Source organism: Saccopteryx leptura, chromosome 9 (assembly GCF_036850995.1).
Source record: "Saccopteryx leptura isolate mSacLep1 chromosome 9, mSacLep1_pri_phased_curated, whole genome shotgun sequence".
NCBI lineage: Eukaryota > Metazoa > Chordata > Mammalia > Chiroptera > Emballonuridae > Saccopteryx > Saccopteryx leptura.
Window position 1 is genome coordinate 84,076,847 of NC_089511.1, and position 21,697 is coordinate 84,098,543.

Consider the following 21,697-nt stretch of genomic DNA (forward strand, 5'->3'; position numbering starts at 1 on the left):
CTCACAAGCTTCGTGGTGGGGGGCAGACATGACAAACACCCACAAAAATAGCTGGCCCTCAAGACAGAGAGTGATGATTGTTATGATGAAGGCAGCAGCCTAGTACTGAGGAAGCAGGGAGGCTGCCCAGGTTAATGCCAGGGAAAGAACTGGGGGGGGAAAGTTTACAATTGAACGGACTCTGAGTTGTGCTCAGGAAAATGGAAGGGGTTTCAAAGGCAGAGCTTAATTAGCAGAGGATTGCCATGTGGAAGCATTTCCCTAGAACATTTCTCAGTGTGGTAGGTGGGAGCCTTTCACACTCTGCAGTCAATGTTCTCCAAGGGCATGTTCACTTGTACTGTGTCTGACTGCTATCTCCAGAGCTAGGGTTTGGAGGTTTGGTGGACTTTTTGTCTGTGGGGTAGTTTTAAATAAATAACTCATAATTTATCAATTTGAGTACCTGGGATCTTCTCATACCTGCTCAGAATATCTATGGGTGGGTCTCCCTGCTTCTTACTTACTCCTGTATTGATCTTTAATTTTAGGTGGGGTCTTTATCTATCTTCTTTCCCCTTGTGGAATAATGTCTTACCTCAGACAGGAAGGAGGAAAAGAGAATACATATTTGGGTGGCTCCAATCATCCTGCCTTGATGACAACTCTAGAAGCAAACGGGAAAGGAAGGCTAAACCTTTTAGTCTGGTGAATGCACACAGGACACTCTTAGTGGCCACATGTAGTATAAATCAGGATGATGATTTCCCCACATGGACACTCTCAGTGGTCATTTATGTTCATTCATTAGTATTTCCCCAAAACATAGAAGAAGTACATGCTGTTCATCAGGACTTGCCCTTTCCAAGTTCACAGTCTGGTGAAGAAAAGAGAAACACACAAACTCGCACTCAGTGCAGTGCGATCAGGGCTCTAACCAAGGCAATGTGCAGCGCTTTCTCCTTCAGGGCAGGTAAGACAGGCTTCAAAGAATAGCTCAGGAAGCTGATGCCTGAGCCAAGCAAGAATTGGGGGGTGAGGTCAAGGAAGGAGGCTTCTTTTTAATAGTTACGGGTATTTGGTGAGTGATTTTTGTAAAGAAAACAGCACATGTGCCTTAATTAAGTTTACAGTGAATTATACTAAATGACCGAGGGGATGTATAAGTGTTTGATACTCACTTAGTATGAGATGGACATAAATCACACCAGCATATGAGCGTGGACGGCAACAAAGGCATGGAGGGCTCTGTGTTTGACGAGTGATAGACACCCAGTCTTATTAGATCTGGGAACTGTTTCAGTTGTCTAATGGAATAATAGGAATTTCTCATGAAACTCTCAATAAAAATTAATTCAAAGTTCCTGTATATGAAAGTATATATTTTGAAAGGACACTATCAACAACTCCAACAAAAAATGATGATATCAGAACTCTGAGCAAGAGCCAACATTAATTAGACACACATTGTGGGGTTTTTTATGCCTTAGTTTATGGAAGCCTCATAAAAACTTAGTTGTTGGCAACCTGCCCATGTATCGTCCTTTATGGCTTATTCTTCTAACTGGATTTCAGTTTTGTTCTAACAATCAGTCCAGTCTGTGATTAGATATGTGATACAAGTCTATGCAAGACTGTGTCTAGATGTGAGGACTAAAATCCTGGTGGCTACTTGTGAGTAGGGAGCCTCATCTAAAGAGAAAGCCATTCTGTTCAGATGCCTGAGCCCAACAATTCCTGGGTCCTTAATGTTCGGTCCATTAAACCACTGAATTAGACAACCCAACAATCACCTCTTGTTAAGTGAGACAATGCTATTTTTCCTTGTGATTTAAGCCATTTTGAGTTGAATTTTTGTACTCTTAGCCAAAATCATTCTAATTGACACAGCTAGACAATCTATTCCCATTTTATAGCTAAGGGAACTAAGGGTTAAAGAAATTAAGTGACCTATCTAAGATCATACTGTTAGTTAAATATCATAACTGGGATCAAATTTAAGTATGTCTTACTCCACAACCTAGTGTTTAGCGTTTGGCTACATGTCTCCTGCGTATGTATATTTATTTGCGATATGTAACACCAAAACACTCAAGTCAATGTCAGACATTTCAAATAATTCAAATATATAATTTATAAGCAAGCCACTATCCCCCATCTTTTATTTCAGGCATTGGCTAATTGTCTCTGTCAAGGGCCAGAGAATAAATATTTTAGCATTTGTGAGCCATGTGGTCTCCATTATTACCACTTAAGTAATTGTAAAAGCAGCCATAGACAGTGTACAAACAAATGAACGTAGCTGTGTTCCAGTATGAGTTTATTTACAAGACAAACTGCAGTTTAAATTGGGCCTCTGGACCAGTTTTCTAACCCCTGTTTCATATGAACCAAACCTGATTTTATGAAGGCTCACAAGTAGGATGGATACAAGTGAATGTCCATAGGTGTGTACAAGAAACAGTCATCCTGCTAGAAGAGGAGAGGAGTGAGAAGGATAGAAAATCATCTCCCTTTTCCAGAACTTAAGGTGTCAAAGAGGCTGGTTCTTTTCTACTTTGCAATGCTGAATGGGGAGACCGCTTCGCCAGGGCGAAGAGAGGGCCATCTCAGGTCTCTCACCATCAGAGAAGCAAAATTTGGAGAATTGCAAGCCTCTTATCTGTACCTCAATTGGAATTCTAGTTAAAAATTCTAAATTGTCTCTGTACTACTTTCAAAAACCACCATTTTCTCTAATACTGAAGTAATTGAATGATCTACAAACACTTTAATACATAGCAGCTCTTTCTGAAAATGGGGAGATAAGGGTCAGAAATGAACACATGATTATAGCTATTTGATTTCAGCTTTAATTGCTTTCCAACAGGCACAGAGAATGGACGTATTTTCTTGAAACAATGTTAGCTCTGAAACAGTGGTTTGGGAGAAGAGTCTAGTCAATAGTACAAGGAGCACTGGGGAAGACAGGATGGGTTTTCTTTCTTTTTTTTCTCAAATAGGTTAAATGTGTATATCTTTTCTTTCAAAGTCATAGCATGCAATGTACTGTGAATTTCATGCAAAATCTAAAATATTGAACCATTTTGGTCTCCATTTACCTTTTAGTAAACTGAAAAAACATGAAAGACAGTACGTAGAGAACCAAGGCTGAAAGACAGGAAAGTTTACATGCACCCTACCCTCTGGTGACCACTGATCTACGTTATGTTTCTGTAGATTTGCCAATTCTAGACATTTCATATAAAATGGAATTATACAGTATTCTTATATGTATAGCTTCTTTCCCTTGACATAACACTTTCAAGGTTTATTCTGTTGTAGCATGTATCAGTTCCTTATTTTATTGGTAAAAAAAAAAATATATATATATATATATTTGTATTTTTCTGAAGCTGGATACGGGGAGGCAGTCAGACAGACTCGCATGCGCCCGACCGGGATCCACCTGGCATGCCCACCAGGGGGCGATGCTCTGCCCATCCGGGGCATTGCTCTGTCGCGACCAGAGTCACTCTAGCGCCTGAGGCAGAGGCCACAGAGCCATCCTCAGCGCCCAGGCCATCTTTTGCTCCAATGGAGTCTCGGCTGCTGGAGGGGAAGAGAGAGACAGAGAGGAAGGAGAGGGGGAGGGGTGGAGAAGCAGATAGGCGCCTCTCCTGTGTGCCCTGGCCGGGAATCGAACCTGGGACTTCTGCACGCCAGGCTGACACTCTACCATTAAGCCAGCCGGCCAGGGCCTGAAAAATATTTAATTGAATATACCACATTTTTATACAGCGATCACTTGATGCTCCTATTTTTTTGGCTTTGAATAACGCTTTTATGAACACTCATGTACAAGTGTGAACATTTGTTGGGCATAGGCGTTTGTTCTCAGTTCTCTTGGGTATATACCTAGGAGTGGAATTGCTGGTTTATGTGATAACTGTTTAATATGTTGAGGAATTAACAAGGTGTTTTACAAATAGCTGCACCATTTTTTCCCACTATCAGGGTACAATTTTTCCAGTTTCTCTGAATCCTTTGGGACCGCCTAAAATGAGGAAAGGAGACATTGGTTGGTAATGGGCCTTACACAGTGACACCAAGCACTTCTTTCCCTTTTTCACCTTTTACTAAGCAAGTTAACACATTTAATTACACATCAACTTGATATGCATTTCTGCAATTTTTCTGTATGATGCCAATTAAAATCATTTATTTATTTATCACATGGTGCCTCCTATGAGATTGTTGAGTACTTGTGCTAGTTCCTGGGGTAAAGTAAGCAACTCAGATGAGAGATTGTGAGACATGTGCTGCCTCCCCGGAACATGCCTCTGAGATTGTCAGGTGACTGGGCTACTACGCTAAGAGCTGGGCAGGGTAGATGGGTAGCAAATGTATTTCTAACCCCAGGAGCTTGCTGAATTCTTAGTAGCCTTACACTGTTACTAAGAAGGTGAACCGAGACACAGAGAATGAAATTCTTCAAGGAAGTGAAATGAATGGCCCTGGCCTGGCAGCTCCCTTGTCAGAGTGTCATCTCTATACATTGCAGGCAGGGCATATATAAGAACCAACCAACAAATGCATGAGTATTTGGAACAACAAGTTGATTTTTCTCTCCCTATCTCTCTCTCACCTTTTGTCTCTGCCTTTCTATCTCTCTAATAAATTAATCAATACAGAATTTTTAAAGACAGAATTGATGTTTCTTTCTTCCTTTCTCTCTCTCTAAAATAAATGAAAAAGATTAAAAAATAAGAATGCCTGGCCAGGGCACACAGGAGAAGCGCCCATTTGCTTCTCCACCCCTCCGCCGCGCTTTCCTCTCTGTCTCTCTCTTCCCCTCCCGCAGCCAAGGCTCCATTGGAGCAAAGATGGCCCGGGCGCTGGGGATGGCTCTGTGGCCTCTGCCTCAGGTGCTAGAGTGGCTCTGGTCGCAACATGGCGACGCCCAGGATGGGCAGAGCATCGCCCCCTGGTGGGCAGAGCATCGCCCCTGGTGGGCGTGCCGGGTGGATCCTGGTCGGGCGCATGCGGGAGTCTGTCTGACTGTCTCTCCCTGTTTCCAGCTTTAGAAAAATGAAAAAAAAAAAAAAAAGAATGATGTTAAGGGGTCTTTATGTGAGGAGATTTGGGAAATGATGTAATTGTTTTATAACCTAATTGCATGTCCCTTAGACCTGGAGATTGTCAAAATGATAAATGACTTGGTGAATGAAGAAATTGTCTGTTTTGAACAAATGAAGCATTATAGAGGTTAAAACTGCATTATTGATTTGCAGGTTTTTTTTAGGTAGCTATTTCATTGTCTTGTCTTTTAGTATTTTGGTGTTGTTTTTTTTTTATCTTGGACATGTTGAAATTCAAGTGCCTTAAATTTCCAGAGGCTCTGTAGACTTTCACTGTATTTCTGATGTCCCTTTATGTCTTCTTGGTCCTGATATTTTGGCCGCATGTGTGCATTTTTTTTCTTCCTTGTGTGAACTTCTTCATTGCCATGCTTTCTAGGAAGTTGTACCTCTTCCATCTGAGCTAGCCTTTATTTACCTTCTTTGTGTGTTTTGTGCTATTCTAGCTAGAGTAGGGGCTGGGGATATACAACATCTTGAAGACATAGTCCTTGTACCTGAACAACTATCTGTTGGTCTTATATATTACTTTAATATAAGTTTCATAATGTTTGCAACCAGCCAGAGTAAGTACTCCCTAAAGTCCCTTTGATGGATCTTTGGGAGACTTCTCTTGATTGACTTTTTTTTTTCATACCCAGAATTATAGACAAGATACCAAGGTATAGGAGAGGTAGCTGGGGTAGAAGTCGGCATTATGCTATGTCAGTACTGTATGATGTCACTTACATGTGATATCTAAAAAAGCCAAACTCATAAGAACAGAGAGTAGAATGGTGGCTAATTTCAGTCTCTCAAAGAATCCCAGTTAATGATACATCAGAAGTAAAACATGTTTCTTCTATAAAGGCAGCATCAAGATAACTCTAGTTTCTACCTCAACCCTTTTCAAGCCCTTCTTGCACAGAAATGCAGACAAAGCTGCCTTCTCTTTGAGTTCTCCTAGAACACTTTTTCTACTTCTACCATGACACTTGATCTCATTAGCATATGCCTTAGCAAGGGTTCAAACCAATGCCCATGTAGCTGCAATGCCGATGCTTCCTACATGCCCCATACAGAGAAAGAGGTTCTTGGGTTTCTGAACATGAAAATGGAGAATCCAAATAAGAGCTAATGATATTAAGGGGAACAATAGGGTCCAGCATAAATCAACTGAGTGATGTTCATTTTATTAAAGAAATTTGGAGAATTGTGTCAATGTTTAGACATTATTTCAAAGCTATAATTGCATGGAAGGGAAATTGGAAAGATACAGTCATAGAAATTCCCAGTGTGAAGAACTGTATTTATTTTAGTTTTTGCTCTCATTTAATTTTTCACAGTACCTACCTTACACAGTGTTCTAGGATGTGCCCAGAAAAATGGATGTTGAGTAGATGGATGAGAAGATAAATGAGTTACTGAAAAACAGTTGCTTCCTGATTATTCTTATGTTTACTCATAATAGAATGACTAATAGAGTTTGTCAGAGAGGCAGGTGGAGCTGCAGAGTATACAAGAATGAAGAATGTTCATTGTGGAGTGTTGCTTCTCTGGTTTTTATTCCTGCCTTTCCATTTATTAGCTAAGAAATTCTAATAATATTGATTGATCCCTCTGTGCATCAATTTCTCTTCTGAAAAATGAAGATATATGATATCTGATTAATAGATTTATTTCAAAAACCATTCTCAGATGTTAACTTCTAAGGTCTCTATTATCCTAAGGTTTTCTGGCTTGAATGGTTGCAACTAAAGCAACTAAAGACAAATTTAAACCATTGAAAAGTCTAGCATGTAGTAGTGTGCTTCATTAATTGTACCTACTGTTGAAATATTGCAGCAATTTTATTCTAGTTGGTAATTCACCATTGTTCAAATCCCCCTCAGTGAAATTTCTCCATGTCATCCAGGAAGCCCTCCACCAGGGTTCCCAACTTCCTCAGTAATAATCCAGAAACCAAGAGTTAGCATCTGCCCCCCAAGGGGCCTCCAAGATCCCCTCTAATATGGACAGGTTTATTCTGATCAATCCTGTTGTTTCTATACCACTTACTAAATACTGGGAATATCAAGTCTGCACATACTTGACAGGCAAGGAAGTTGAATCTGGGAGAAAGTTCTTGAGCAAATAAATGAATAAATGTGTATAAAAAAGCACATTAAACTATTTACTTTTCACTTGAATGAACCTAAAAAACGAAGTCAATTACTAGCAGTCAGCCTCAAATACATTCACATAAGTGTACGTAGGCTTCATTTGTCTCCAGAAGCATTACTGATACAGAGTTGCAGTGATGTTTTCCTTATTGTGCTGCAGCTGTGTGTTCCTATGGTGTTAATGTAATCATCACGGTGATAAACATAATAGTTATTCACTCCGAAAGCATATGTGAAGCATATACTATGTGTTGCACCCTGAAGTAAATTATGGGAACATCAAGGTGGCCTTGCCAGGTCCCCAGGAGCTCACAACCTAGTTTGAGAAAGTGTGGGGGACAGACTTGTAAACAGTTGATTGCATTCAGTGTGATGACTACAGCATCAAAGACAGGAATGAGGTGTTACTGGAGTTCCAAATACCGACAGATACTTCCAAACTAAGGGTTTGGGGAAACAAGTAGGAGCTCACCTTTTAATTGGGTCTTAAACAATTAAAATTGTTTTTCCAGGCAGAGATGTATTGGCTATGTCTGTTCTAGGTCAAGGATATATGAAGCCACGAAGTCTCCTGCATTCCTGGGGCACAGAAATGTGGGGGGCGGGGGTGGGGAAGGGGAGGAGTCTCCGTACTCAGCCTATGCTTGGCCCATAACGGCATCAGTGTGAGGATGTTTGTGAGGGAGCTACTGAACAAGTGAGGCTGTATTTGCTGATAATGAGGACGGAATGAAGAGAGCTCAGGTGGGCTGTCACCTGTTGATTGACCAGAAGACTGACAGCAGGGCGTAAGAAAACCAGATGGGAGGCTGTTGCTGCGTGTGCAAAGGCATTCAGACACTCTGTGTCACATAAGGTGCATCTGGGAAATATAAGTGACAAAGAAAGAAACTCTGTCCCCATCTTGGACAGCCATCCTGTTATGAAAGACATGATTGCGGGATAAATCAAATCCCATCCGGCTTCTTAGGGAAGGAAGGCTGCATGAATCTGACGTCACATAGCATCTCATTAAAACCCCGACTGGACCTGACTTGGAAGACAGAGACAGACTTGCCGGCTGCTCGCTGAGGTCTCTGTGCTGGAGAAGCTTGGAGGGCCGCAGTCACACAGCCTCAGCACTCAGCACTGTCCTTCCTTTCGGAGATCGGTGTCGGCGGGTCACCTACCCAGGGCCAGGGCCAGGGCCAGGGCCAGGGCCAGGTTCTTTCCTGGGCTGAATGCACTGGAATTCCTATACATGTGCGACTGTGCGTGTGTAAGTAAGGGAATGGCTGAAAAAGTGGAAACGGTCTGGCTGGCAGCTAGACTGTGATGGTCCTAAATGAGCACGTACAGTGTCCCACTAAGCTACTATGTGACTTGCTTTGGAACCAGAGATAAGGCCATGTTGCAACTGTAAAAAATGTCAAAGTATCTCCAGAGTAAGTAAGTGATTGCTGCTCGTGTGTCAATGACAGTTCCTCCTCTAGTTCTCTTGCCTCTGGTTTGTAAGCTACTCATTCACTGTGATGTGCTCAAGCTTTCCAAAGGGTTAACTCAGCCTGTGGGATAATCAACTCATAATTCAAACACTGATAGCAAGGCTGTTTTACTAGAAGGAATGAGTCTCCATGCGGAGTTTTAAAAAATGTTTTTAAAGATTTTATTTCTCAAATTTCGAGAGAGGAGAGAGAGAGAGAAAGGGGGAGAGGAGCAGAAAGCATCAACTCCTAGTTGCTTTGTAGTTGTTTGTCATATGAGCCCTGACCAGGCAAGCCCAGGGTTTTGAACCAGTGACCTCAGCGTCCCAGGTCGATGCTTATCCACTGCGCCACCACAGGTCAGTCTATGGGAATTTTAAAAACCTCATCTCTGATAGGCAAAAGTCTATCATTCAGGACTGGTGTGAGGATACTTTCTTAGGCCATGCTGGTTGCTCTAACAAAATCCTATAGACTGGGTGGCTTATCAACAACAGAAGTAAATTTCTACAATTCTGGAGCTTGGGAAGTCCAAGATCTCAGCTCCAGTGATTTGGTATCTAGTGAGCGCCTGGTGCCTGGCTCACAAACATCTGTCTTCCTACTGTGTCCTCACGTGGAGGAGGCTCTCAGGGGTCTCTTTTATAACAGCACTAATTTTTCCATGAAGACTTCATCCGCATGATCTGATTACCCCTGAAAGGTCCCACCTCCTACTCCTACCACACTGGATGTTATGATTTAATACAGTGGCCCCTCGTCTATGCGAAGGCTGGGTTCCAGAACCCCCGTGATAGGCGAAAATCTGTGAAGTAGTGACCTTATATTTATTTTATTATTTATATATATTTTAAGGCTTTATAAACTCTTCCAAGACTCTTATTAACCTTTCCCACACTTATTTTGCTTATTTTACTGCAAAAATAATTAAAATAATAAATATATAAAAATACCTATATACTGAAAAATCTCACGATATAGCGAAAAATTTGCAATACAGAAATAGATATATACAATTTAAAAATCCATGATACAGTGAGAACACGAAAAGTGAACCTCGATATGGCGAGGGATGACTGGTTGGGCTTTCTGAGGAGGATATGAGCGCTCAGTCTAAAGCAGATATTCATTCAATATATATTTATTGAATAGCTATTGGGCAGATGAATAACTACTAGCAACACCACACACACAGACACACACACACACCAAACAAACAAATAAAAAGGATGTTTCTATATTTCAGAAGCCTATGGTCGATGGGACAGACAAAATAATGATGGTTTTTGTTTCCAGTAGAGAATCTGAGAATTTCTCCTAGAGCGTGCCTCATTTTTATTAGACTTTGATGAATTCACTCAAAGCCCAGGCTTCCCAGCCTAAATGGCATCAGTGGCTCAAACTAGGAATGGCTGTCAGATAGACTCTGCTTCTGAGAATGAAAGACAAAGGGGAAAGGAAGGGAGCAGGGCCTTGGCCTGCATGGGCCAGCTGCCCTTGGGAAGAGCACTTCACTTGGTAGTAAAACCTGAAGGGAGGTGCCGAGAGCAGAGTGACCTAATGGGAATGGGAATGTAGACAACCTCCCAGAATATGTCACTGTCCCTTAACATGTGCTCTGGATGAAATTGACCGATTACTGTGAGAGTGTGAGATAGAATCAAGACATATTTAGGAAGTGGAATCACCAATATTTGGTGACTACAGGTGGCTACCAGGCTTCTGACATGCCTGAAGGAATCAATGACGTGACATTAGTTGAGACTGAATCCCGAAGTATGTTCAGTTTTCCCCAAGTTAACTTTTAGGTCCTTTTAGGGTCCCTGTGAGGGATGGAGAGGTAGGTGGACTGGAGTTTGGAGAAACTTTCAGCAGGAGGTGGAAATGTGGGAGGTATCGGTATGTAGATGATAACAGACAAAACTACCCAATGCATCCAGTTCTCAGCATTTAACTTTGAGGGGAAGGACCTGGAGTGTTCTGACCTTCCTCTCCCTGTTTCTGGTCCAGAAGATTTCTGATGGTGCTCCTGGGTTACGATTATTCATATACTCTCAGATAATGCTGACACTGCTGGTCTGAGGGCCACTCCTGGGGTAGCACTCAGATAGGGAGAAAGTAAAAGTGAAAAAAGATAACAACATAATAGAAATAAAAATGTGGCCTATGGAAAGCAGTAGAGTGCACCAACTCAGGCCACACGTGGCGAGGCCAGAAGCCGTGAGCTAAGAGTCATGTGATCTTGAGCCAGTGATGTAAATCTGAGACGTCATTTCCCATGTGTAACATATGTGTAATAGCATAAATAATAGTGTACAGTTTTATTTTAAGGCCAAAAATAGCTAAAGGAAATGTTTTATTTTAAGGCCAAAAATAACTAAAGGAAATACTCAGTGCTGAGTATAGGTTAGCAGTCATTTGAAGACCATTCCTTAAGTAATCCGGCTTTTACACATAAATTAGATAAAGCTGAGGTGACAAAAACCAAAAAAGCCAGGGGAAAATCAAGACGGTGTGATGAAGTTGGAGCCAATGAAAGGTGTCTTCTGAAGGCAGGCGGGGCCGAGTGTTAGAGTCTTCTGAGGGTTCGAACAAGATGAGGGAACATTTCGAAATATCCGTTGGATTTAGAAATAGTTACATAGGTGGCAGCATTTCAGTAGTGTGGTGAGGAGCAGAGACGGTGTGAGGAGCAGAGACGGTGTCTGCGAAGCCCCCGGCAGAGAGCCTCCCCCACTCCCAGTGCCCCAGTGACAGTGCTGCTGCCACTGTTGGAGCTGCACAAGTGTATGTAGGTGTCCGTGTGTGTGCTTGCCGGCCAAGGAAATATATTCAGCATTAGGGCAAGCTGCAGTTCCCAAGTAAATGCAATTCTGCTGAGCAAGCTATGTCCTGTGAAGATTTATTTAAGCTGGAGCAGAAGTTTTTAAAGGCATGATTTCAAGCTGGAAGGTGGCAGGTAGGTCATGCAAATTTAACAAGAGTCCTTTCTAAGTTGGCTGCGAGAATTGGTAGCTCTGGGACACATTAGGAACTGTCAGTCCTCACAGCAGCCCCATGACTCAATTGAACTTTTAAATTCCTTGCCCAACACTCCCCATTTCTCCCATGCTAGCAAAGTGAACAATTGTCTGATCTCTGGCAGCAGGGAGAAAGCTATCTTTGCCTCTCGCCAGCTGAGAAACAGTGTGTTTTCTTTTCGAATGCCACTGTATTCTTCTTGTGGTTTTCCTTGACCATTAAATATTTTATAACGCAGTCTCATGCCAGCGCTCCTTCCTGGGTGCCGGCAAGTGGCAGCTTCAACGGGGAATTCTAATGCATGGCAGCGGGTCTCATTTGCACTGCTTTCACTGACGCCTGCTGCAGTCAACAACCACATTTAAGTGGCTTCTAGCCTGTAAAGGTATTTTTCTAGTCCTAAAAGCTTTTAGCCTGCATTGCAGATTCTTTACTTCTCTTGGAGACTTGTCATGTCATGAACTCAATGGGGGAAGGAAAAAACTGCTTGATGAATCTGACATTAGCAAGCCAGCAGTGTGGAGAGGGTATGTAGGGTCTATGCTCTGCCTCTTCAGTTCCTTCCTTAGTTATTCCCATCTTCATAGCTAGAATTCCTTTCCCTGTGCCTGTCAAGTCATTCTCATTCAATACCTAGCTCTAATGGCAACCCTTCAGGGAGCCTTCCGAGATAACTATAGCGTAAATTAAGCTCCCCCTTCCTTTGACTATCTACTCCAGTTATTAACTGTAATAGCCCATTTAGCAATCTTGTTCCTACAACACAATGCTGTGCTCCTGTAGTGTGCAGCACTGTGCTGGCAACAGAGAAATCTTCAATACGTGAGATTCAGGTTCAGCTCAGTACTTGAGGGGGAAAACCAGTCATTGTTTTAATTCATTAATAAATTAACTGCCATTGCAAAATCTGCAGGGATTTCTGTCTTCTGGCCTTATGTTTTTCTTCCCATTTTGTCTTTAATGAATTAAGCACCACCACCTCCCACTATGGGTTTAATTACTGCACTGATCACATTATGATGTATGTTACATGATGTGGAAAATATACAAACTTTAAAAGCAAAGTACTCTTCTTGACCTCCATGGGGGTAGAGACCAAAGCCCATAAAAATATAAGAAAACAGCCTGACCAGGAGGTGGCACAGTGGATGGAGCATCATACTGGGATGCAGACGGCCCAAGTTCGAAACCCCAAAGTCGCCAGCTTGAACGCAGGCTCATCCGGCCTGAGCATGGGCTCACCAGTTTGGGCACGGGGTCCCTGGCTTGAGCGTAGGATCAAAGATACGACCCCATGGTCACTGGCTTGAGCCCAAAGCTCACTGGCTTGAAGCCCAAGGTCATTAGTTTGAGCCCAAGGTCACTGGCTTGAGCAAGAGGTCGCTCGCACTGCTTTAGCCCCCATGTCAAGGCACATATGAGGAAGCAATCAATGAACAACTAGGGAGCCACAATGAAGATTGATGTTTCTCATCTCCCTTTCTGTCTGTTTCTATCTGTCCTCTCTCTGTCCGTCTTTCTGTCTCTGTCACAAAATATATCTATATAAAGAAAAAAACTTAACTCTACATATAACTAGTGCCAGGTGAGTGGTGTCAGAAATCACACAGACCCTGTGGTCCCAAGTGAATGAACACTATTTCTCATACCAGCAACAGCACTTCTTGACCTGAGACCTTGACCTGTGGTATGTGCTTGGAAGACCTTCCTTAGCACCGTCTTTGTTCATTTTAAGATTGACCTGCCCTTATCTTCCAGACTGTCCCTTTTAGAAAAACCTTCCCTGTATGCCATTTCCCCTCTTTTCCTGCCCTCCATCCTGCAGAGTTGTTGCCCTAAATTGCTTTTGGAGCTATCTCATGTCCTCACTTCAAAACATGTATTTATTTCCCAGTTATTATTTCTTTAAATCGAGTTTTTACTTTATGATGGTAACAAAGACAGGCACACTTTTCAATACAGAACTTTTAGAAAATGCTTGTGTCTAAAAAGATCACCCTTCTCTAAGCATCTGTTGTGCGCACCTCTGTGTCAGGTCAACCGTGAGATGGTGGATCAGAGAGTTGAAGACCTGCTCTGCTCCCCAGTTCATGGTCCAGTGAGATGATAGATTCAGGAGCTGATATGGTGGAGAGAGTGTTCCTGGTAATGAAGCATTCTGGAGTAATGCAGAGCCTTGAGAAAGAGACACTAGGCCCCTCCCGGATTACTTACCTAGATGCTCATCCATATAATTTTTGAGGACAATGAAGAGCTCTATAACAAATTTTTTATCAAATTACACCACTAGAAACAGAAGGTGACAGGAATTTGAAATGCATGAGAAAATATTACCATATAATATAGACACTTAGTATATTAGACCTTCTTCAGTGTGATATAGCTTTAAAAATAATAAACAGGTTCCAAAACTGTTGGATCAATGCACAGATGAGCATTCCATATCTGAGTGCAAGGCGTGCCAAGGTTATGCCAAGGTTATTGAAGGCTGTCGCTCTCACAGTTTGGAGTTAGATCTTATCCATTATTACATTCTCACAAATGGGCCATGTTTCCCTTTCAGAAAAAAGTGCACAGCTGGATGTACTAGAGCACACGGTGTTACCTGAGGACCCAGGAAGAAGAAAAAGAATTGCACCTTATACTTTATTTTACCTTACTTTTTATTTATGTTCTATTTTACATGTTGTAATATATCTTAGATGTTAAATATTAAACAATTATATGTATGCATGCATTTCTTAGCAAACATACAAATATTGCAGAGTGTCTTCCAAAATTATTACTGTCTCTTTGTTGGGCTATGTTTAGTTGTAAGAGAAAAGCTAACAGTGACTTAGATATAGTATTCTTCCTTATTTTACAAAACTGTGTATAAGTGGTCTTAGAGTTAGTTGAACTGCCTAGTTTTTTTTAATTTAGAAATTAAGTTTAATGGGGAGATATTGATAGATAAGAGTACATAGGTTTCAGGTGAACATCTCTATAACATTTGAACTGTTGATTGTGTTGTGTGCCTGTCACTCAAAATCCAATCATTTTCCATCACCATGTATTTGTCTCTTTTTACTCCTCTTCTCCCCACCCCCTGGTAATCACTTCAGTTTTATCTATGTCCATGAGTCTAAGTTTTATATCCCACCTATGAGTGAAATCATACAGTTCTTAGCTTTTTCTGATTTACTTATTTCACTTAGTATAATGTTCTCAAGGTCCGTCCATGTTGTTGTAAATGGCAATATATCATCTTTTTATGGCTGAGTAGTATTCCATTATATATATAAACATACACACACACATGCTTACACACACACACACACACATACACATACACACACACACATTCTACTTCTTCTTTATCCAATGCTCTATTGAAGGATACTTTGGTTATTTCCATGTCTTGGTCACTGTGAATAATGCTGCAATGAACATGGGGGTGCATGTGTCTTGGCATACCAATCGTTTTGAATTTTTTGGGTAGATACCCAGTAGAGGGATTGCTGGGTAATATGGTAGTTCTATTCTTAATTTTTTGAGGAAGCATTATACTTTCTTCCGTAATGGCTGTACCAGTTTACATTCCCACCAACAGTGGATGAGGGATCCTTTTTCTCCACAGCCTCTCCAACACTTGTTATTACCTATCTTGTTGATGACAGCCAATCTTACAGGTGTGAGCTGGTATGTCATTATAGTTTTTTTTTTCTCTAATAGCAAATGAAGGTGGACATCTTTTCATATATCTATTGGTCTTTTGTAGGTCTTCTTGGGAAAAGTCCTCTCTCCATTTTTTAACTGGATTGTTTGCTTGTTTGTTGCTGAGCTTTGTGAGTTCTTTATATATTTTGGAGATCAACCCCTTATCTGGCTGTTGTTTTTAAATATCATCTCCCATTTGGTTGGTTGTATTTTTGTTTTGTTGCCAGTATCTTTTGCTGTGCAGATGCTTTTTAGTTTGATATAGTCCCATTCATTTATTTTTGCCTTTATATCCCTTGCCCTTGGGGTCAAATTTATAAAATGTTCTCTTACAGCCAAGGTCCATAACTTTGGTACCTATATTTTCTTCTATGTAATTTATTGTTCCATATATTATATTTAGGTCTTTGATCTATTTTGAATTAATTTTTATACATAGGTACAAACTGTAGTCAAGTTTCTTTCATTCTTATGTGGCTTTTCAATTTTCCCAGCACCATTTTTCTATAGCCATTTTATGTGTTGTTTTCTGGTAGCTCTGTCTCCTCTGGTTCTTTTCCTTTGTGTTTCTATGAGTTGTTTCTGTTTGGTGATATTCCATGCATCTTTCTTCTATTTCTTCTTTTTTTAAGCTAAATCTTTTTTTTAATTATTTTTATTTATTTATTCATTTTAGAGAAGAGAGAGAGAGAGAGAGAGAGAGAGAGAAGGGGGCGGAGCAGAAAGCATCAACTCTCATATGTGCCTTGACCAGGCAAGCCCAGGGTTTTAAACCGGTGACCTCAGTGTCCCAGGTCAACGCTTTATCCACTGCGCCACCACAGGTCAGGCTAAGATAAATCTTTTATTTGTGTGTGTGTGTGTGTGTGTTTGAGTGGATGCCATTAGGATATTAAGAGAAAAATTTTCATTTATACAAGAGTCCTTTGTCTTATGAGTGCTTCTGCACTCCATCCTCCTTTGCTACTTAAGACTATCCTCTCCCCTTTACGCTTTTGTTGTCTCAGATTATCTTTATTTATATTGTAACCTTGTTGGAGCTTTTACTTGTAGTTCTGTGTTGCTTTGTTCTTTGTATCTGACAGAATAACCCCATTGAGTATTTCCTTCATAGGGTTTTTTTGGTGACAAATTACCTCAGCTTCTGTATGTTTGGAATAGTTTTATTTCTCCTTCATGGTTGGAGGATAACTTGGATGGATATAGTATTCTTGGCTGGTAATTCCTGTCTTTCAGTACTTTGAATATCTGGATCAACTCTCATGTGGCTTGTAGACTTTTTGCTGAGAAGTCTGATGATAATCTGGTGGACCTTCTTTTATATGTTATGTTCTTCTTTTTCCTAGCTGCCTTGAGGATTCTTTCTTTGTCATTGATTTTTTTATCATTTTATTACAATGTGCCTTGGTGTAAAGCCAGTAGCCATGGCCACCGTCACAGCCACCTGGCCCATGCAGGTTTGCATTAGATTCGGACAGACGGTAATGAAACAATGGAGCCAAAAACTGGTGGGCCATTACCTTTAATCCTAGCTTGCACCTGGCGGGCAAGAAATACACACAGTGAGAAAACACTTCTCTTTCCATTCAGGGCTCCCAAAGCTACTGACTTAACCGAGTTTCCTAGAATCAAAGGTTTCTACCTCACCAGCCTTATTCACCTCTGTTCCCCATCTCCTTCTCTCCGCACAAACTCTGCACAAACTGACTTTTTCTTCAGCACTCCGCCATCTTGGCTGTTTCCCCTGGCCTCCTCCACGTGGCCTTTTTCTGCTCTCTTTTCTCTGCTCTCTTCTCTAATGCTAATCTCAAGAATCGAGAGAGAGCAAGCTCCCAGTCTGCCCCCATTTTAAAGTGTAGAAATCAAAACCTTTAATCCAGTATACAAACAAGGAAGTCTCTGATACAAAGTCACTCATCTGAGGCATAATGGGATTCCTCATGAGAGTGCACCACCCCACATCATGCAATCAGACAAAGGAGTGGGGAAAAGCTTAGTCTTAAAACTAAGCCTTAGGCTATAACCACCCGGCCTGCTTACAGCCTGTCCCCCACACCCAATACACACTCTAAGTGAGCAAACATATATATCATATTTAAAAACTTATTTGACCAACACTTGGAAATGTTCTGTTTGGGTTGAGGTAACTAGGTATTCTGTTTCCTTTTTGAATTCGAAGATCTAACTCTTTTCATAGGCTTGGGAAGTTCTCATCAATTATTTGTTTGAATAAGTTTTCCATTTCCTTCTTCTCCTCTTCTTCTTCTGAAATACCCATTATTCTTATATTGCTCTTTTTGATGGAGTCAGAAAACTCTCATAGAGTTCCCTCATTTTTTAAAATTCTTGAGCTTCTTGCCTGATCAGTTGGTGGTGCAGTGGATAGAGCATTGGACTGGGATGCGAAGACCCAGATTCGAAACCCCGAGGTCGCCAGCTAGAGCACAGGCTCATCTGGTTTGAGCAGAAGCTCACCAGCTTGGACCCAAGGTCACTGGCTTGAGCAAGGGGTTACTCAAGTCTGCTGAAGGTCCACGGTCAAGGCACATATGAGAAAGCAATCAATGAACAACTAAGGTGTCACAACAAAAAATTGATGTTTGATGCTTCTCATCTCTCTCTGTTCCTGTCTGTCTGTCTCTAGCTATCCGTCTCTCTGACTGTATCTATTAAAAAAAAATTCTTGAGCTTCTCTTTTCTTCCCCCCTCTATAGCATCTCTGTTTGCCTGTCTTCGATGACACTGATTTTCTCCTCTATCTGGCCTGTCTTAGCTAAATTTGCTAGCTCATTTTTCAGTTCTTTTATTGAGTTTTTCTTCTCCGTTTTAAAGTTTCAGTTTCCTCGGTAAAGTACTCGTTTTGTTTTCCGAGCTCATTAAGTTGCCTATTAGTGTTTTCATGCATCTCATTGAGTATTTTCAGAACTTCAGTTTTGAATTCTGTCATTTAACTTCAAGGTTTCCATGTGATTGTGAGTGCTTTCTGGAGATTCTTCATTTTCTTTCTGACCTTCATCTCCTTCATCTCTTTCTTGGGTAACCATGGTATTTGTATTCTTCTGCTCTGAGGACATTTGAGGGTGGTATTTTTAAGAAATCAAGCCAAAAAAAAAAATAAAAATAAAAAGATAAAGCTGAAAAAAATAAAAGAAAAACCACAAAAGAAGCAAAGAACAAAAACAAAAAACAACCAGAAAAACAACAAAGAAAAACTAGAAAAAAAAATTAGAGGAAAAGAATTTCCCAAGCAAAAAGAGGTTTTTCTATTTTTTTCCAGTAGGTTGTGCTGTATTACAAGTGCTAGTGACCTCCACTGTGGTGTTGCTGTTGCAATAATAGAGGTGGGGCTGCAGTTGTGATGATGGGTAGGGCATATTGTGAGGTTTATGGCTTTAGCAATGGCAATCTCAGGTCTGTGGTTGCTCTTTCTGCATCTCAGCAGACCAGGGGACCAGACACAGCATCTCTGTGTCTGGGGAAAGAGTGGCTCTGGCGAGCTATCTGTGCAGTAAGTCCCTGCCACACTTTGTACCGCGAGGGGACGGTGACAGAATCTGGGAGGCTAGGGGGGGGGGCACACTTTGTTTTTTTCTGTTTCTGTGCCTATTGTAGGCTGCTAGCAGACTGCGGGGACTCTGGCTGTGACCTCTTGTTTGCTGCTGCATTGGTTCAGTATCTCCCCATCTGTCCCTCAATTTATCTGCTCCTCCCAGCAGAAGGAGTAGCAGTCACTCCTGCTTTTCTCCGGAGCTGACCGCAACCGCGTCTTATCTTCTCCGCTTCCCAGTCCTCCCCCCTGTAGTCCACTTGGTGTGCGGATCCTTCAGGTGCGCCTGCGAGCCCAGGTGGGGTTCCTTCACTGGACTAGAGCTATGTGATGTGTTCAAACTTCAAGGCAAGAGGTCAGGGTGTCTCTCACACCACCGTTACTCTGATATCATTTCCATCTCACCTAGTGACTTTATCTTTCCATCCATATATTTGCCATGTTCCTTACAAGTATAAAATTTCACCTCATAGTGGATTTTATTTAACTTGCCCAATGTCTGTGATTTTAGGTGATGAGGGGCTATATGGGTACCATATGGTGAAATGCTCAGGTGAATGCTAAGATTTCAAACTTATTGATCATTGCAGTCTATTTACCTATAGAAAGATTAGTCCAAATATTCCATTACTTTTTATTATATTTAAAGTTATTAAACTAATAATGTCATTTTGTTTTAATTTAGTCACATTTTTGTGAAGGATAAGCAGGTCCATTTTAAATGAATTTTGAAATTCTCTAAGCAGTGGTAATTGATAACCTGAGTACGTGTTAAGCCTGCCAATCTCTGTCCTCTCCCAGCTTGGATGTTTGCAGAGGATTTGCTCAGGTCTCTGATCCTGTGATAGATGATAACGTGATGGGGAGAGAGAGCAGATGGTAGACTGGGGAGGTAACCACTGGAGACAGTAGTTGTCAGATGAAACTAATTGATTATAATTGCTTTGCCATTGTATTGCTCTTGGAGCCTGTAGCTTGTTAAAACCACTGATTATAAAAGAAGGATCTCACTTTATGCTATAGGTTATGTTAATGATGAGCAGCTCTTAGAGGAATAATCAGTGAATATCAATAAACTGATAATAAGAAATTAAAGGAAAACTTAGCTAAGTGATCATGAGTTAACATATTTCAGAAGCCAAAGTAGTAGTACCACACAATAACTTTGTGGTATTTCATACTGAATTATTTTGCTTGTAGTTCTTGAATTTTAAGTATTTCCCATAGAAAGAGAGATTGAGTCTGTGCAACTATTTATCACATACTGTATCAAACAACAAGTCTTCCTTGTAGAGAGCTCTCTGAAAACAGAAAATATGCCTATTTTACAAAGCCTATATTTTGTGACAAAGTAGTAATGGGCAGGTATTTTGAAGTGGGAAAAAAAAATAAGTTCTTATTGTATCACCAAGAACAGATATTAGAAGTGGATTTTTCAGTGCTCACAGAATGTGCGCAGTATGTGTGTGAATGTCCATCTCAATCTGACAGCGATATGTGTTTTTGTAATATTCATCAAGGATAAAATGAGTATTCTAAAATAATAACATTAGTGTGAAATTGTAGCTAACATTGTGTTGTAGGATATGCATTCACTTTCATGTGATTGGGATGTCTTTAATGATCCTAACTTTCGTGGTAGCATTGAAACTGTTAGCGATGTTAGAGTGATCACATTTACTGAAACTTTTCTTACTAAGCACCAGTTCTGAGTAAGGCTCAACCTGTGTCTGGCCTCAAGGATTACACAGGCTAAGAAAAAAAGTAAATATGAACAAATGGTTACTTGCAGGGTGAAAGGCAGGGATGCCAGTGATAAAAGGCGCTAGAGGGACACAGGGGAAGATGCTCTAATTCTGAAGGATAGCCACGTGTCTTCCACCAAAGAGACAGATGGTCCAGGAAGAAGAGAGTAGTGTGATATAGGTAGTTCCTGGAATTCGGGGGAATAAATTAATAGTTTGAAATTTAGTTGTGTGTTTTAGGGTGCAAGAAGATGATATCAGACAGGCAAATTCTGCTTCTTTGCTCTACTGAGGAATTTTGAGTTAATTCTCTAGAAATGGGGCCCACTAAGAAGTATTAAATGTTGGAAGGACATGAGTGAATTTTCTATTAGGAGAGCCTTGCCCCCTCAGTGGATGGTGATCAGGAGCACGTTCGTTGTGACTTCTAGTGAGCAAGCGGTACAACAGCCTGTGCTATTGAACATTATTATTGTATTAACATAGATCTGTGAAAAGAATTAAGAGTTTAAGCGAACAGTCATTTATTCAACTTTGACATTTTAAACCGATTTTTTCTTGAATGTCAGTGAAATTGGAGTCAATACTTTAATTTCTTAAACTCTGAAACTGGAATATCTGTATGTGCTAATAGAGTCTGTGTCTAGCAAATAGCACACATTTATGGTGAGTTTGTGTTTGAGAAGTAGATGTAGACAAAGCTTGATTTAAAATAATATAAGTAATTATGATTTAAAAATACATGTTTAAGATAATGCTAAAAATGACAATAATTTGGTCCTATTAAAATAATTACCAGAAAAAATTTCACATTAGAGATTCTATTTTAGAATTTGGAACATTTGCATTTTAATTACATAATAATAGGAGAAAGTAAAGGAATAATTGTCTTGGCTATTTGCCAATTACAGCTGTAATTAAAAAACAAAAATAAACAAACAGAAAACCCCACAGAAACTGACACTGGTTTCCACAAACAGTT

At 40.7% G+C, this 21,697-nt stretch overlaps 1 protein-coding gene across 4 annotated transcripts in view; it reads left to right on the plus strand.

Annotated features, from left to right (window-relative positions):
- The window catches only part of NRG3 (neuregulin 3), a 1,209,406-nt gene that overhangs the window by 502,687 nt on the left and 685,022 nt on the right, over nucleotides 1–21,697 (plus strand). The window lies entirely within an intron of this gene.